At 43.3% G+C, this 18,878-nt stretch overlaps 1 protein-coding gene across 18 annotated transcripts in view; it reads right to left on the bottom strand.

The window, feature by feature from the left end:
• ADGRL2 (adhesion G protein-coupled receptor L2) overlaps positions 1–18,878 on the bottom strand; it is a 250,265-nt gene that overhangs the window by 199,339 nt on the left and 32,048 nt on the right. For 2 of the 18 annotated variants that reach the window (XM_081193656.1, XM_081193657.1), the window contains exon 1: positions 10,720–12,188. The exons of 1 other annotated variant lie outside the window; for it this stretch is intronic. The gene's annotated coding sequence lies outside the window, so the exon portion shown is untranslated. Of the gene's footprint in view, positions 1–3,919; positions 4,030–10,719; positions 12,190–18,878 lie in introns of those variants that run through there. 15 more of the 18 variants (XM_081193659.1, XM_081193660.1, XM_081193651.1 and 12 more) reach the window with 13 other exon arrangements.

The following is an 18,878-nucleotide window of genomic DNA, read 5'->3' as shown; positions in this document are numbered from 1 at the left end:
TTCACGAACTACAAGGTTAGGGGCGAAAATCCAACACAGATGATGACAATACGGCCTTTGCCACCCGGGGAGGAAATGAAGTGCAGCATGCAGACCAAAATGCTGTTTCTAATAAATGATGATAGCACTGGTAAAAATGATAACCAACGTACATTTTTTAAAAATCGATGAGAAATAACTGAAAGGAATATTTAAAGGCAAAATGGTTAAAGCAGGCTAGGAAAGGATCAAGAAATCACGATGTTTTTCTGAACGAGCTTTCAAAAGCTTGTAACACAAGCATATAGGCAACTCTTCTCTGTTACAGGAAAGCCTCTAGTGGCCAAATCCATAGCCTGTCATCAGCAGGTCCTGTTTGGTAATCTTCAAACGATGTGGCCTTGAAGGCTTCAGGCACAGTGAGTGCTGAGAGAAGGAACACAGCATCCAAACTACACAAGTAAATACATTTAATAAAAAAAATTTAGAGAGAGAGAAAAATCAGACTATTTCACTGTTTTCTTGCAAATCTAAGCAAAAAACAGAAAGGGCGAGTCCCTCTGTAATAACTCTGATTTCCTCTCCTCTCCTTTCCTGTTGTCTATCAACAAGAGTTTATGTCCAACCTTTCCTTTCTGAAGCTGAGCAAGATCATATTCAGTAAGTACACATGACAAAACTAGAACCCAGTTATTCCATCCACGTATGCTAATATAGCTACACTGATTTCAAAAGACACCGGTCTAGTCCAAATATGCACCTGCACTCAGCACAAAGCGAATCAGGTCTTGTCAGTCAGCAAGGAATATTTCATCAGCAGCTAAATGCAATCACAATTATAGCTGAGCCCTCCAGACTACACATACTGGAACAGAAATACCTCTTGCAAGGAGTGGGGGGGGGAGGGTTGTTTGTGGACCCATTTTATTTACCCAGATCAAAGAGAGTCTGGGTCGTTAACTTGCAGTGTGGCTGCAAGGTCCTTTCATGCTATCCTGGCCAAAGAAAGGAGGGAAGAAATCTTGCATTAAGCCATGACAGGGCAAAAACAATGGCTGACTCACGTCAACAATCATGTTCCATCATGAAATCCAGCTCCTGAGCTTGCCAGAAAAGATGCCACCCAGCAATATTTTAAATGGAAAGAGGCAAGAGCTGAACAAGCTTGGCAGAGTTGCCTTCTCTGTCTTAATCTCTCACACATGTACAAGTTCTTATGGTATGCACTGTCCATGGGTGGAAGGAGATGACAGAAATTGTTGGCATGCCAGTGGGAAATGTAATGATTTTAGGTGCTGGCTGTTTCTTCTTTTGTGCTACATGCTCAGGTGATTAATTTGGAAAAGCAAAACAAAAGGACTTCTGGGACCTGGAGCTTTCTGAAAGACACCCTATGTCTGGTAGTCCTATGGCCTATTGCCAGAAGTGTGGGGTGAGCTATGATTATTTAGAGGGGGGAAACTATGAACACTGCTCCTCTTCAAAAGCACTAGGGCCTAGGGCCATGTCCTAGAGGTCTTAAGTTGCTGGACTTAGCCCAGAGGGAGGTCTGTTTCCAATTAAACCTTGCTCCCATCAAGCCAAAGTTTCATCCCAGTTTCAACTCTCCATATACCTTATCAGCAACTAAGTAGAAATCTCAGAATTCTTTTTTAAAAAACAGTCATCCATTTCCCCAGCAGCAAAGAACAATTTTGGCAGTAATGGAAGTGAAAGTATTCCGCCGTCTAGAAGCAGAGCAATAATCATTCCGAGGTGTTGACTCATATGAAAAAATATCTACAGCAGACGCAACACACAGTTAAAAGAAAGAATAAAAGCACCTATTTAAATATGGGGATGAATTTTGCATCAAGGGAACAAATCAAATGGTAAAAAATAGAGTATCAACTGGTAAAGCATAACTAATTGCTCAAAATTGTTATTATGTATTCTCCAAACTAAGAACATGCAGACAACTAAGTTTGCTATCCTATACCCACTTAGGATATTATTTCTGAAATACGCTGATTTGCACAATAGCTCTTATTCAAAACTTTTGCAACTCAAGCAATATAGGTAACGACAACAGCATAAACATAGTGCCCAGTATTTTTTTTATTCAAAATAACAAATTTTAGAACCCACAAAAACGTGAATCCAGTATCAAAATAGCAGAATGTGTTCCCCTTGACTTAGAATCATTTCCTAATTTCTACATCCATATGCCAAGCATTTCTCTCCTGAACATGGCAAAAAATATTTAAAATATTAGAGTTTAGAACCAGTATTTATATTCAATGTATTACTGTCCTTCAGCCTTACTGTTTTGAGAAAAGCAGCATCTGACAATGTTTACTACTCCTTCTCATTCACACAAAATGAAGCAAGAGGTAGCAAGCCTCACATGCTGGGGTATCCTACAGCAGTTTTACCCCATTTATCCCCCAAAATCTCCTAGAAAAAATCTTGAAACGGACAAAAACATTTATATATAAATAGAAAGTAATGTAAAGCATGCAAATGTATATAAAAAGTATCCTTTTACCATAAACACTAGTCAAGCAGAATGAGAATCTGCTTGATATACTGGAATTATAACTCAAATTAATTCTCTTTTTTTAAAAAAAAACAACGGGAGATTGTGGGCAAAACATGAAAACTACAGTGCAAGGAGATGTAGTTTCTCCTTGCCTCTTGCAAAAATAAGCAACATTGTAAAGTGTTTTGTACACTAAAAGTGCTATATGTAGCTACTAAAGATTGGTTACAAAAAACATTTGGCTGCATTATGTCTTTAAAAATTAGAACTTCGCTTCCTTTTGTATCCATGTACCTAAATACAAAATAACAAAAAACAAGCATTGTTTCTTCAGAGGCCGCATGCATGTCTAATTGATGGCTTTCCCTTTCTTCAAAAACACTGTAATACTTACAGTGGGGAGGCTGGATCCATTTCCTATGATCAGTGTCAAATATTTCACACAGGGAAAAGTCACAATTCACGCATCGCATTTGACACAGTGTGTGTGTGTTTCGCTACCCAGGTTTGTACCAACTACAAAATGTGCTTAAATAAGCTGTCCAGAGCAAACGCAATTCAGAACCAACATGCAATCATTTAAATGCCCAAGTATATTTTAATGTTTATAAGGTTCAAATTATAGGCTGTTCGCCAACAAGAGGTCCCCTTTTCTCCCTCAGCACACGTTCTGTTGTCAGGCCATGATTAATTCTGTGCTCTGTAGAGGGAGACATTACATCCGGGCTAAAACATACCTAAATTTTACCCTGAGGCAGAGGTCTGGTTTAAACATCTCCATTCAAAGTGGCATTTGTCTTCCCCTTCTCAGTCACTTTATTCAGAAATTCTAGCATGATGACTTTGTGACCTACAAATGGTCCACCGGTTTTAAACTGTTATGTTGCCTGCCCCTTGTAGCTGGCTGTACTCAGGGTAGCAAGATTGTGTGTGCATCAGGAAACTACACAGAGGCAGACGTTCAACAAATGAAAAAGACAAATTCTAGCTTTCTGTACAAAAGGCAGAGGCAATGTTTTCAAACTACAGTATTACAACACAGAGAGCCTACAGAAATATGCAATCATTTTTAAAACAGAAAAATATCACTAACACATCATCATACATATATTTTATTTTTAAAAAGGCGAACAACTGTATCTTAAGTGAGTTTTTCTTCGCTGGAGACATGAAATGGATGCTATTACTGTCACCCTACAAAGTAATGTACTTTTCTATATTTGGTCTTTATTCTTGCATGAAACACCTACTGAGGTTTTCATATTTTTTTCCATTACAAAATCAAGGAAGATATACAGGTAAAAAACAAAAAAATGGGTGGTGCGACCATTTTCCATACTCAATGCAATCCTATACACGTCTATGACAAATATATACATTTACGCAGAAGCAAGCCCTACTGAGTTCAATGGGGCTTACCTGTCAGAGTGTATAGGATTGTAGCGTATATTCCATTTCTTTTGGAAAGTTAATGCTCTATTAGTTGACTTATCCACTTGTGCTCCTGCACAGAGAAAAGCAACAACCACCTACAGTAGAAAAATGTAGCAAAATTACATGCTATTGCATATACGGTAGATTACACTATATTCTTGGTGCATTAAGAGCACAATCCTATGTATGCTGACTCAGAAGTAAATCCTACTGTGCTCACAATGAGGCTAACTCCCATGTAAGTGGGCACAGGTGTGCAGCCTCTATATGGCCACTTTTGATAATGCTAGGGAATTCATACATTGCTGGCAAGATGCTACTTAACAAGGTAATCTCATTTCTGTGGTTTTTCAGTATAATTGATTTTCCCTCTTAGTTGCTCTGATAATTGAGCAAAATTATACAAGCGTGGTGGGATTTTACTTACCAGCGCACAACACATAAAATCTTCTACAAAGATGAAGTATACTACTTCATAAAACTTCATTTTTGTTGTAATTAAACAAATTGTATTTAAGTTTGGCTTGTGCTGCCAAAGCAATCAATAGCATTCATTTTATTTATTTTGCAGCAGGCTGCACTTTTATCTGCAGGTGTCAGGCCCTGTGTTTACTTTTAGTCAAGACTACAATGTTCTTGACTAGTGTGCCTTTCTGAATAAAATTTAGGGCGGAAAATAACAGGCTTCTGTACAGTTGGAAGCATTTAACGCCTGACAAATACCACAAGGGAGGAAAAATAATAGCACATGCAAATTATATATTGCTTCTTTGACCCATAAAATGCTCCGTTTAAGATAATGAGCCACAACCTTGCCTGCACTATAATTCCAGAGTCTGATCAACAATGTTTTTCCTTAAAAGACTCAACTCATAGTTTTAAGTGCATCAGGTTGTCGCTTATCTTTTAGTACTTGTTAAGGAATGTGTGTGTGTGTGTGTGTGTGTGTGTGTAATAGAGAGAGGGAGAGAACTTCAGCAGTCACCACTAAAAATAAAAATAATGCTATAGGAAGCAATGAATTACCATGTAACTAAGCTGATATAAAAATGATCAGCTTCGACAGACAATGTTTATGTAGGAGAATTCTTCAGAAAGGAAATGAACTAATATTTTAACTGATCAAGAGGAGATAACAGAATAAACTCTTATTAATTCCCAAATATCATCAGCTCCATCTGCCTGGAAGTTCCATTATAATGACATTTATCCTATTTTTCAACAATCAGAAAAAAATTAAGCATGCTATGTTTAAGAGTGCACATGTGCTCCTGGGAAACTGAAAAGCTTATGCCTCTCTCTTCAAACATGTAGCATCAAATCTTCAAAATAAGAATAGAAAACAGTTCTGTGTAATGTGACATGTATAAGTAGCATGACTAATGATAATTCCGCTAAATTTCCTATGAAAAATAACGGACTTGTTTCTGCTCCTACGCACGAATTAAAAAGTACAGTTGGGTTTAACTATTGCTTCCTATCTTTCATTTGGAAAAGTCATTAGCAGTTTTAGCAACTTATTTTTAACTGCCATCTTGCAGACATCCAAAACAAAATAACCCCCAACTCCTGAGACTTCACTATAACAAAAAGGGCAACCACCCCCCCCCCCCGCAAAGACAGATCCCACAAACAGCCATTTGACACTCCATTCAAATAAAGTCTGGTTTCTATGGAAAATCCATGTTGTTTAAAGGGGGGGAAAGGCTTTTTAAATCCCAGGGAGCGGGGTTGGCTATTTTAAACAAAAACAAAACAGTAATTTCTGTGTAATTTCTTTTGCAATGCACACACCTTCTTCTGAAAGGTAGCTTGTTCCAGTGTTAACTATATAGTTTCCCCAAAATTATACTTGCGTGAAATGTTTTACCAGGAAGTGCAATATATCCTTAAGGGGGGGGGGGAATTATGCCTGTCAAATTCTTCAACATTATTTGTTCGTGTCAATTATGCTATGTAAAACAAGTAAAAACAGTGACATGCCAGTTTGTAGTATTTTAAGTATGTATTGCACTATTATATGTGGTTCCCTGACTGGATCTTACCCCATCTTAGTAACTTCCATTGCTGATATGTTGTCACTGAAAGCTGTAAGGGACAAATGAAACATGGCGGCAGCTTCTGAAGTGTTCAAATTATGGACTAACTGCTAAGCAAACTTTGCTTTTTTAATGCTCTCCTCTTGCTCATTTTAAAGAAGGAAAACACCCAGAAGCCTGGTGTTAATGTCTCTGCTGATTGTGAAAATTGCTGCAATAAAAACTCCAACTGCTTGCCTTAAATTAAGACTTCCAAGACTACATGCAACATCTATATCTTTGTATTGGTTTTTATAACATTTGGAAGCTTGGCTGCTTTCTTTGATGTTGGCCCATTAATGAATAGGGGAGCCAAATGTGACAGAGGAAAAAAATAACTGTTTATTAGAATATCTCAAGTCAAAACCTGCTTTAATTGGTTTGTGCTACCCCACGTTGATTCAATATCCTGATTTCTCCAGCTCTAGCTGCCAGAGCAACTGAATATCTATGTTCAGTTGCTGTTGCCAACACATAGTGACCCACTGTGATTGAAAATGGCAGCTGAAGCACGGCTGTAGCACATTAATTTCTGTCTAAGTGGTCCAATTTTGTCTTATGAATTGCTGAAAGTCTTCCTTCTGTGGCATTTTTATAGAAATTTGTCGAATTTCGAGATCACCGTCATTTAAACTGAAGTGCAACATTTCCAAGACAATTTTTAGATTATCTCTAATGGCTGTACTTCCTTTACAGCATGTAATGTACTTTCTTTACAGCACTCTATGTCCAAAGCAGACTAGTTAAAAGTAACTTAAGTGTCGTAATGACAACTGCATCAATATGTTCCATTTATACCACCAAAAGGTACTGCTATAAGCAACTGAAGGCATTAAGAGTAAATAAACTGGTGAAAATCACCTCAGTGTAATGATACCCCATTTTAGGACTGTTAAAAGATCTCCATCCACAAAACCCTGAATTGCTCTTCACCATTTAAAATTAGGATTTTTTTTAAAAAAAAAAACAAACCCCTGCACAATTCATTGTTTTCTTCAAGGCTTCCAAGCAGCCCAGCTTCTTAGTGATAGTAAACTAAAAATAGACTATTATGGATAGCAAAACAATTCTCCTGCTTTAACAACCTATTTTTCCCACCCAAAACTAACCACTGGAGCCATGGAAATAAAGTTACAATATCAGTAGAACAGATACATATGATTTACAGAAGAAGAAGAGGAGCAACCAAGAGGTATTAGAATACACTGGGAAAGTTCATTTTGTTTAGCTTGATAAAAGAGACCTACCAAACTTCATCGCTCCCCCACAACCTATGAACAATCTACTGTTTGGAAAGCAGCCCAATTTACTGAAGGAGTGCTGCATTCTGCTTGGCTACTGGTCTGCCAGATTACAAATATTGATTTTTTTAAAAATAATGAAAGAGGCATATCTCTTTGCAAACAGGAAAAAAAACAGGAGTAGCTAATGAATCAAAAATTACGTAAATGTGGCAGCAACATAAACTGACTTAAAATGCAATGATGAATATTCTGCAACTACACTGCCAGGACCAGTCCTTGCCACAGCTATTTAAAGAATATGCATTAACACTACTTCTACTGAGGAGGACAACAATAGCAACAAAAGCTACAGCACATGATTGTAGATAACCTATGCAAAACTGACTGGAGGCTTTTAAAAAATATATATCCAGGAAGGCATTTTAATTATTCTCTTATTCTTTGGAAATTAACCATAACAAATAAATAGAATGTTAAAATCTGTAACACACCCTATGGAATAAAAAACATCTGCCATTCCTGTATTATGTATGAGAAGAAACGTGTGCTTTCTTCAAAGGTTTGCAACTGAGTGGTCTTTTCTTTCAAAGATTCATTTGTAGGGTGGTTTTTTTTGAAGTAATTAGAAGTTCTTTTCCATTCAGGCCCCCTAATGAAATAATGTGCAGGCCATATCCAAAGTGTGAGTCCAAAAGAAAAGGCCTTGCAAATCCCACTAACAGAAAAGATAGGAGACACCAGAAACTATGAAACAGTGGCTGCCACGGAAAAAAGGTCACCCTTTTCCCCCCTTAGAACAAACCATTAATCAATAGAATATAATTGTTTGGCTGTTTGCAAGAGCCTGCAGCATACAGACTATGTTCTTCGCTGGCATAATTACAAAACAGTAAAAGTTCAGAAACATAACCCAAGCCCACCTCCCCCTTTTACCCCTTTACAATCCCCCCACTGCCCTTTGGGCCTCTGCTTTGGAAGCAAATGGAAGACAGGCTGAAGTTTTCTCAATTGAGCTGAAAGCTAAGAAACCTTTGATATGCTAATAGCCCCCTTCAAACGGTAAGAATTCACACTTGCATTAATTCAAACAATTTGTGCAGAATGATGTGAAATGGCACCTCTTTTAGTGACAGGCAACAAAAGGGAGGGAATCAGAGTGTCTGAAGAAACCAAACAACAGAACATTTGTTCTGCAGAATGCTCTAAGAACATGTTCTTAAGGGGAAGATAAACAACATACACCTGAAGCCCAAGATGAAGATCGGTTTGCCAAAGCAATTGTGCCCAAAACCCACCACCACCAGATTTATAAGAGTCTATTATTAATTACAAAGCAAAAATCCAGAGTCTTTTACAGGGTATCGTCAACACACAAACACACACCACCTTATGGAAGAAATCCCTCACACCTTGAGTCTAAGAGAAGGCGGCTTTTCAGGCTACCAGAACTGTATCCAAACACTTCTCCCACTTAGATTCCCACCCCCAAGATGCTACAATAAATCACAACTTTAGCTTACACTTTTCAAAAGCATCTTCCAACACGCCACTTGTCCCCAGGTGGTCCTAAATCCCTAACAAGTAGAAATGGAGCACAGGTTCTCCTTTTTTCCTCCCCTCAAGAGCCACAACTGCAAAGGATTATAATTCATTACTATTTGCAAGTCTCGTGCAAGGTGTGTGTGGGGGGGAGCTAGTCAGGCTGCTCCTCCATCCTTGTGCTTTAGTGAAAATAAAAGTGCAACAAGTCATTATTTACTTAAAGGGCTGCAACTTTTCCTCTCAGCGGGCCACTTGAATTCATGAAGACGACTTGGTAGGGGCCTGCTACACACACACAAACACACACACACACAGAGAGAGACAGAGAGAGAGAGAGAGAGAGAGAGAGAGAGAGAGAGTGTGCCAGATGAATGAAATCAGCCACCAGGCTTTCTACTCTAAAAGCACCCAGAGTGAGGAGGCTGCCTGGCTGGTCACACACATAGCAAAGAATGCTGGAGCAAAGGGAAGAAAGAAGAGAAAAGCTTGCTCCAATAACAGGATCCAGATGGCTCTTGCTTTTAGCCAGAGACTTGCAAGCCTTCTTTGGAGGTTATTCCCCACCCCCCACCCCTAAGAGAAGTAGGATTCCTAAAGAAACCCCTCTCCCGCTCCACAAATCCACACTAATTTCTTTCCATGGGAGAAATAAGAGCTGCAAAACAGGAGACAATGTGTACGCCCCAACCCCAAACAGACTTCCAGTCCCAGGTCACTTTACACCCACAAGTCTGGGCACACTCGCTGGTAAAGAAAGTCCTCTGGAATCCCCATAAAAATGTCCTTCGCGTTAAGTATTAAGTATGGCTTGAGCACTTTCTGCAATCCCACCTTGCGCACTTTATTTCTTTTTAAGGGGGACCCGAAGACCAGTCAAATCAATACCAGAGCAACAGTCTTTCTTGAGGATCGGGAAAGTTTAGCAAGCCGGGAGAGGTTTCTCTGCCTTCCACCCACCCACTCGCCCAGCATCTGAGCTGCTGGCGGTTCTCGAGGGAGCTTACATGCCAGGCGGGGGTTTCGCGTGGCGGATGATCTGCGTGGCGAGCGGCCGGGGGGTGGGTAGGGAGGATAGGCTGGAAGAGGGGGAACCCCGAGCGAAAGTGGCCTGCAACAGCCCGGCGGACTGACTGACCTCTCGCCAAATCCCCGGGAGGAGCGCAGGTCCGCCCCGCTGCGCGCGGCGCAAGGGGGAAATCCTCGCGCGCGCTCTCGCTGGGTCTGATCACAGGCCCGCACAGCCCTCGGGAAAAAACTGCCTCTGGTCGTCCTCCTCCTCCTCCAGCCGGACTCTCAGCCCTTCAAGAGGCCAAGGCCCTCGAGGATCGCCACCCCAGAGCCTGCGCCGCTTCACATGTGACTACGCTCTCAGGTCACCTTCTTTCCCACCCTCCACTTGCCCGGGAAAGACCCCAGCTTCAGAGTTAAACCCTCATCCGATCTGCCTTTGCCCAGGGAGGAAGATCTAGGAAGTAAAAGGGCCATCGCGAGCCTCCCCATGCCTGAGTGTTGACCACCCCATGCCTCTCCCTTCCCATATACATTCACACACACACACACACACACACTTTGGTTTATGCCGCGCGCACAGCTCTCTTTTTTCCAGGTGATGGAAGATTGGGGGGGCGGTTTATCAGAATGCATAGGACGGAAAACAGTTCGATACAGATTTATTGGAGGAATTCCCTCCCCATAGCGGGAAAAGGGGGTTAGGGCTGAGGCTCTACAGAGCATTTCTCCCGCATCCCCGACGCACACACACACACACACACACACCTCTCCTGCAAAGTAAGCAGTCCCCTTGCATGCAAATGGCTTGCAAAAGGGGGCGATCGAAGTAAGCGAACAGGTCCTGCAAGTGGGAAAGAAGCATCTCACCCACGAATAATCCGCACACACCGAGAGGGAGGGAGACGCTTACCTTTGGGTTCGCAGCCAAAGCCGGGCCGGGCTTCCTCTTGCATCTGGGGGTGCCCCGGGAAAGGGGGTACAGGTTGAACCCCTTTCTGATCACAAGGTGGCGGTTGCTGTTGTTTGTTGTTTAAAGGCGATGTTTTGGCCCGGGGGGGGGGGCGCGCCAGCAAACACAAAAGCCAGAAGAGGAAGGTGGTGGAGGATCGCCGGGCAAGTCAAGGAAAAAGCGCTGGGCTAGCTGGAAGAAGCGAAGAAAGGCGAGGAAAGCAGCTGGCTTCGCAGCTCGCTGGGCTGGGACAAAACGCACACCAGGAGGCTGCTCGTCTCCCTTCCGTCCAAGCAAAAAAAAAGAGCCCAGGCAGCCGAAGGGGCTCGGCGAGAGGTTAAGTCAACATTTCCCCACACACACTCCAGGTCCCAACGCGCGCGGCTCCTTCTCAAAAGCACGCTCGCACTCCTTTAAATAAATGTTTGGGGTGGGGGAAGGAGAGCGAAGAAGGAGGGAGGTAAAACAAAAGGAAAATCGAAACAATTATTTTGGTCGATCAGAAAGCACCACAACAAAAGAGCGCTAGGTGCAAGCACCGTCTTGGATGTGACCAGCCCTGGAGTCCTCTCTCTTTTCTCTAGGCGACTGGGATGGATGGGGGGGAAAGAAGGCGACGCCAACAGGAGCAGCCGGAATCAACTCAATTGTTCGGCGGGGAGGCGAAGTGGGGAGAAGGCGCTGCGATTGCAAAGCACAGGCACACGCGCGCGAGAGGGGAAATCGGGAAGAAAAGCCCCCTTTCTCTCCGTCGTCCTCGTCGGCCTCATTTACATCTCCCTGGATGGCATCCTGGCCTCTGGCAGGATCCAGTTCCAGCCCTTCTTCAAGCTTCGCTTTTTTTCCTCCTCCTTGCTTCTCCTCTCTCCTCGACGCTGCTGCTGCCGCCGCCGCTGCCCCGTGAACGGAGATCAAGAGCAAAGCTGGTCGCTCAAAGCAATGGGGAGAGAAAGGAAGAGAGACAGAGAGGGAAAGGAGGGCGGGGGGCGAGTGAAATCGCCCTTAAAAAAAAAAAAAAAGAAAAATCCCAGTGATTGTATTGCCAGCTCCCTTTCGTCCATGCACCTCTCTCTCAGTGTGTGACTGGGGATTGCGAAGTCCTGACACGGACTCTCCACTAGCTCTGAACTGGAGCCACCTCCAGCCTCCACCTCTTCCTCCAATCTCCACCCCCTCTCTTTCTCTCTCTTCTCCCCACCGCTGGGCTCAGCTAATCATATAAACATATTATCATGTATAGAAGCGGCGGCAGCCAAAAATATGGGGGGAACATATATATCTATATTCTCTTCCCCACCACCCCGCTTCTTGTGTCTCGCCGCCGCCACCCGCCCGAGCTGGTGGAAGGGGAGGGGGGCTTCTGGCAAATAAAAGCAGATTAGAGACAGCTAAGTACCGAACGTGAAGGAGATAATCTAAAGGCTCGATCTGCCACCACTGGCCATTTTCCACTCCATTTGAGCTGCTTGCGGCTGCACGGCTTTGGGGAGGAGAGGGGGAGAGAAAGAGAAAGCAGCGGCGCGGGGGTGTGGGTGGGTGTTCGTGCAAAAGCTTTGGGCTCGATCTGGCGGCGGCAGGGAGCGCTGGATCACTTCAGCCGGCGGTGGCTGGGAGCTTTGGGGCAGCCCCGCAGCGAGGCAGGAGGCTCGGCTGCATCTCGGGGTCCCCACTGGGTGCTGTCCGCCCACTGGCAGAGAGCGCCTCCTCGCCAGCCCCTCCGCGGCGCCGCAGACGAGCAGGCGGCTTCGCCTCGCCGCTCGTTCCGGGGGAAGGCTTTGGCGGCCGGCTTCCCCTCTCGGCGCGCTGGGCAGGGTAGGCGGCGGCGAGCTGCAGCCCCGCGCAAAGTTTCGTCGCCGGCTTTTTGCCTCCCCCCCCCCTCTCCCTGCCTGCCTCTTCCCTTTCTCCTTTGTGTGTGTAAAAAGCTGCCCGCGCCTAGCGCCGCCGACTCGGGATAGCAAAACGCAGGAGGGCCACCACCACCCACACTGGGCGGGTGCGAGAGCCGAGCAGCAAGTGCGGCTCGCCAAGTGGAGGAGGAGAAAGAAGAAGAAGAAGGCGGCGAAGGAGGCAGTTGTGAGGGGGGACGGCGGCGCAGAGAAGCCTCCGAAGTTGAACTTCCGAGGGTCTGGCGGGGACTGAGGGGGAGGGCGCAGGCGCGCGCGCACAAGACGGAGAAATGCGAACCCAACTCCGTCCGCCATTCTTCACCGTCTTCACGCGCCTCCGAACAATTCAGTCGACTTTGCGGGGCGTGGGATCACCTCGCAGCGACCCAGGGCAAAGGGAACGGGAAAACTGTTAACTAAATAAATAAAAATGACCAGATAAACCCCTTCCCCATATGCCCGGGGTCTTTCTTTCTGCTTTAAAAGTGTTTGGCTCTCATTTGTTTGCTCCGAAATCCCTTCCCCGCGCCCGCTTCCTTCTCCATTTTCCATTTTCCCTGTTCCCAGGGCAGCAGGGCGACAAGAAAACAGAGAAATAGCGCTCGGGAACCGTGTCGAAAGAAGGGTGCGAAACTGCCCGTGACCCTCTGAGGCGCAGAAGGAAAGCTCTTCTACTTTCTCTTCCCCCTCCGTGAAAATTCCCTCAAACTGCGGGAAGGGTTTCTCTCCCGCCTGCCCACTTCCCCTCCGTTCACTTTCCAAAAGGAAGAAAGAAAAGGAAAAAAAAGTGCTGTTCTTTTGTCTGGAATCAGAGGGCTTTCGGAAATTCTCGTGCCAGGGTTCGCTCACACGTTATGAGCATTTGATGGATCTCCCTGCCTGGCAGCTGTGGGGAAGGTTACACGGTGGCAGGACTCCTCTTTCGGCCTCATTCCAAGATGCAGTTTGAGGGGAAATGGAGAGGGATCCTGTAAACGTTACATCTTACCTATCCCTCCTAAAAGGTAACAGCTCTGGATATCAGAGCGGGAAATGCTCCTTTCCTAACATTCACAATTGCACAGGGGTTATATTGTCCCCTTGGTTTTTAATAAGTACTGGTACTCTATTAAAATAAAAAAAAATTCCTTCCAGTAGCACCTTAAAGACCAACTAAGTTAGTTCTTGGTATGAGCTTTCGTGTGCATGCACACTTCTTCAGATACACTGAAACAGAAGTTGCCAGATCCTTCTATTATACACCCTCAAAGGATCTTGAGGCATGTCCTCTCTTTTATGCAAACAACAATCTTGTGAGGTAGACGCACCCAATGAGCATGACTGCTGAAAAGGGATTTTGAAACCAAGTCCTCCTTACCCAACACTGTCCACTGCAACTGTCCATAAAATTAGCACCTCACATCGAATGACCCATAGAAAGGACTGTATGAACTAAAAACAATTTTAAAAGCCTACTGTCCACTACAATACGCACACACCACAATTAAATGAGAATCCTTTGGGCTGCTTAGATTTTTCTTTGTTACATAACTCATAGTGCTTTTGCCTGTATTAAGACTACAGTGGTTTGGCTTATTCTGGTTATACCTGAGTGAAGGCCCTGTACTTTTATAGCTTCACACACACTTTGATTTGGTCCATGACATCTAAGCGTAGTGTAGTAGATTTTTCTTTTGTCCTGCTGCTTTCCCTGAGAAAACCCGCCACTCACCGCTGAATTTGCCAATCACCGCAAGTTTGTTTCAATTCAGCGGTAGACAGTGAGTTTTCCTGGGGAAAGCAATGGAACCAAAGAAAAAATAACAACTATAGGACAAAGGGAAGTCTGGATAAATGTACACAGAGAGAGTTGAGTGTACAGCACTGTTTGACAAATTCGATGCTTAATTTCCATCCAGAAATTGAGCACACACATAAACATGATCAATATAATTATGGTTCGGTTAATGTTAGTTTCTTATTTTGTCCACTTTATACCCATGCAGGATTTCTTAGAGTGTTATCTAAGTTCCTGTACATAAGTTATAAGTGGGTGCCCTGTGCAAACAGTTGGGGAGGCTGGGGATCCAAACCCCTCCCCAACCCCACCTCTTCACCAGACCTGACACCCATGTGTTCAATATCACATCTTCACTGAAGCCCACACTCATACATCCTATTGTGTGTCTGATCACACATTGTCAGCTGCACATTTGGCACCCCCATGACAGTGCCAGAGCTTCATGCTCTGGCACGGGGGGGGGGGGGCGGAGTGCAGGTGGGGGTGGGGCTGGCACGCGTCCCGGGGGCGGGGCACGCTGCCTGCAGTGGCAGGGCCAGCCGCGATGGCACCCCACCAGGATTGCACTGCCAGGGGCAGTGCGCTCCCCCCACACTCCTCTTCCTCCACCAGTGCCCCATGAATTGGGGCATGCGTGTGTAGGACTTTTGGCAGAGAGGACAATCATTATGTAGGAGCACAGAGCTAGAGTCAGCAGGCACATTCCCAACCTCACAGATGCGGGCTAAACATTTCAGGCCACAGAGCTCAAGTCTTCCAAAGAATTGTGTTATTTTCATGCTGGTTCTGTTCTAAGTTTTTGTACAGCTGTCCCAGGGGGGAAATATTTGGGTATAGGAGGGAAGGAAAGACTTGGGGGAATCTTCAGAAGAAAATGATGGGGAATCATTTGCAACTTTATCCAGCAACACAAAGAAGAAGAAGAAGAAGAAGAAGAAGAAGAAGAAGAAGAAGAAGAAGAAGGGTATGAAAATTTCAGTCACTGGCATATTATGAAGCATAACTTTATCTACTATGTCAGAACTTATAGTCATTACTGTTGGAAGGGGGTGTGGTCATACTTTCACCTTTGGTGAGAATACACAAGCATGAAGAAGTTTGGGAACATGGTTGCTGATTACCGACAGAAATTTATCCACATTGAACCTCAGATAACTCCCCAAACTACTGTATGCTTCTTCGTCATTTCGAAGCTAATGACCCAGGATTCGGGCAGAAAAGACCTCCTTAAGCAACTGTATGCAACTGCAGAGTTGTGTATAGCACATAATTGGAAGTCTCCAAAGCAACCACCTACACAGCAGTAGATTGCTAAAATTTGGGAGACTGTCATTATGTAGAAATTTAACCAGCAAGTACAGCAAGCAAATAAACCTTTTTAAAAACAAATAATAATAATATGAGCAATTTTTAAAAAGCTATTATGGCTCCATGGCTTCCATTTATTTCCACTGCGGTAGTCCTTCATCTTCTGATCAGTTCAACTCAAGTCCATATATTTTTTTAAGATTATGAGATATGTAACCTGTGCAATATAATTAGTGAGCCAATTGTTCCATGAGCATGATAAACTAAGAACAATTATCAGCGAGTTTCATTATTCCTTTAGTGTTCTTTATTTGTGTGCATATGTTTAACAGCCTGTATTTTTGACTGTGCAAAAAGTGTTCAGTTCTCGTTTTCAGCAACATCTGTACAGTTATTTATTATTTGCTGCTGCCTTTAAAATCCCACCTTTACTCCAGTGAGCTCAAGGTGGCACATGTGGCTCTCCATCTCTCCATAATATCTTCACAACAGCCCTATGAGGTAGGTTAGGCTGAGAGTTGGTGACTGGCCAAGGTCTTACCATGAGCTTCTTAGTTCAGATCACATTCAGATTCTAGTCTTAATTTAATGTAATTTGTAGTTCTGGCCTGAGTGGTTATAAATTCTGTACCACAAGATTTCATGTAAGGGAAGATTCATGTTTTGTTTTTTAATATCAGTGGGTCTTAAACAAAAACAAAACTCTGGTCTTAAACAAAAACAAAACTCTGGTCGTGTGAACGTGTAAAAATATTTTGGCTTCAGAGCTGCCTTCAGGGATGGCACCTGTGTGTTAACGCCACGGGTACAAAATAATTGCAGCTCTGAGCACAGGTGATACAACCATATCACAACCACGTCCTGTTTTTTCTGGCCATGCCCTCTTTTCTTCCTCCTGCAGCAATGATTGCAAAAGGCTAAATTGTTGTTTAAAAGCCTCCAGTATTAGCTGTGTTGTGGCACCATTAATTGCCCTAGGGTCATTCTTCTGGAGTGAGTTATTTCAGCTTCAGGACCAGTCCTCCTGTATTAGCTCCATTGTGCCACCACAAATTGCCCTGGGGTCACTTTCCCTGAGTGAGTTATGCAGTTCACACCAGAAAAATGGGGTTGTTCGATACTCGGAGAAACCTGCAATGAAAGCTTTTTAACAGTGTGAGCCTTCAGAGTTGCAGCCATCTTTTTGCTCTGTTGACACAACTGAGTTTTACTATGTAGAAAAACGGAGCAGCAGTTTTAAAATGAACTTATTTGAAGTAGTTAAGAGGGGGCTTTCCATTCTTCAGGATGTTATCATCCTTGATATTTTCACAGCGTTGAAGTCTTGGGTTTTAAGCGTAGTCTGAAGCAGTTTAAGAGGTATTCCATGCTTCAAAGTAACATCCACCATGAAAATTAGGAAAGTGATTTATTCAAGAGTACTGCTTCTTATTGCTGTAAAATACTGCCAGCGATCTTCAGGTGTGTCCTAGCATCCAAATATGTTGACTGTTCCCACATGAACAATGAACCAGGCTCTGAGGAAACTGTTAGAATGAATTTACACTGAATATCCCATTTTAGGGGTCCAGTTAATACCAGATCGAAGTCAGGGCAGTGTCAGAAAGCCAAAGTTGAAGCCACAAGATGTATATATGATATTTGCCAAACATTTATGTTTTGTAACTGCTACAGTTATAACTTAGCAGCAGCATGTTTGCTTTCTGACTACAAAGGTTTGTTGTCTCCTCTAACTTAAATCCAGAAAGTTCTGAAGCAAAATGGTCTACAGACAGCTCTTACGTTCTATCACTGGGTTCTCAATAAGGAAAGCACTTGTTTGGGAGAAGGAAACCAGGATATTGTCTGGACGTGATAACAGCAGGCACTAGAGGAGGCAGAGGCATGATAAGCATTGTATAAAATTATGTATCATTTGGAGAAAGTAGATAGACATTTTCCTCCATCTCTCAGAGTTGCTTCTTTACACTGAACATGGTTAAACTTCCACAAGATCACCACCATCTTGGATGGCTTTAAAATGGGGTTAGACAACTTCATGGAAGATAAGGCTATCAATGCTAACACAATTTTTTTAAAACTGCAGAATATATGGCGTTTTCTTGAGCATTCATACTACAAAAAAGAGAGTAATGGTAGCTAAAGGATACATAGCCATAGGGAAATAGATACGTGGATTATGGAAAGAGTTCCTTAAGATATTTGATGTGGATCATGAGGGGGAGGAAAGGGAGCTCTACAGAGGACAGGTGTTCTCTGACTGCTAGGATGGCTCACACAGGTAAGTTACTGCTTCTAAAAGACTAGCAGGTAATGCCTGCACATTTTAAAGTTCATCTCCAAAATACGGAGACCTAGAAACCTGATTGTTTCTCACCTTCAGTACAGAACACCAATTCTTGATAGATATAAATTGTTCAAAGAACATGGCAGAACCCAAGATGCTAGACACAAAACTGACTTCTTTAATTATTTGAAAACAATACTCAAGTCAATACTGATTTTCAATAGCGTATTTCTCTAGGCTGAAACACTACTAGCCCTGTAGAGATTTCTCAATCAGAGTCTGTATATATGAAATGATGGATCAAATGCATTATGGTACCCATATTATGTAAAAATGTATTCCTGGTTTCTAAAGATAGGTGCTAGTGCAGATAAAGAATCTGAAAAGCGAGTTTGCTGATAGAGGGGCAGTTTCTGACCTTTGTGCAGTCAGAGAACGGGAGCAAGACTGGGTCACAAACCTTGCAACAATAAACAGGGATTATTGTGTTTGCTTTTCTTTTGCTAGGATAAAGAAGAGAAATTCCTTCTTATCTATTAGCTGTCAAGAAAGAAAGAAAGAAAGAAAGAAAGAAAGAAAGAAAGAAAGAAAGAGGGGGCTCAGCTCAGAGTGAAAGTTTTGCCTCAGTAAGGACTGTAGATATTTGTGTTTTCTTTGTTCCACAGACAACATAAGGAATCATTGCTTTAGAAATAATATTTCTGTGCCAAAGGAATTGTGTAATCTAAAAACCAAAACTATAGCTAAAAACACAGCTATAGCTAAACACTGTTAAGTCCTATTGAATTCGTGGGAGAGTTAAGCATTTTCAATCACTGCTACCTAAAAGTGCATGTCTGGGTAGCTGGATTGCTGCACT

This window comes from Podarcis bocagei, assembly GCF_964188305.1.
Source record: "Podarcis bocagei genome assembly, chromosome: 5".
In the NCBI taxonomy this organism is placed as follows: Eukaryota; Metazoa; Chordata; class Lepidosauria; order Squamata; family Lacertidae; genus Podarcis; species Podarcis bocagei.
Note: the sequence above shows the minus strand (reverse complement) of the source record. Positions and strands in the feature narration are given on the sequence as shown.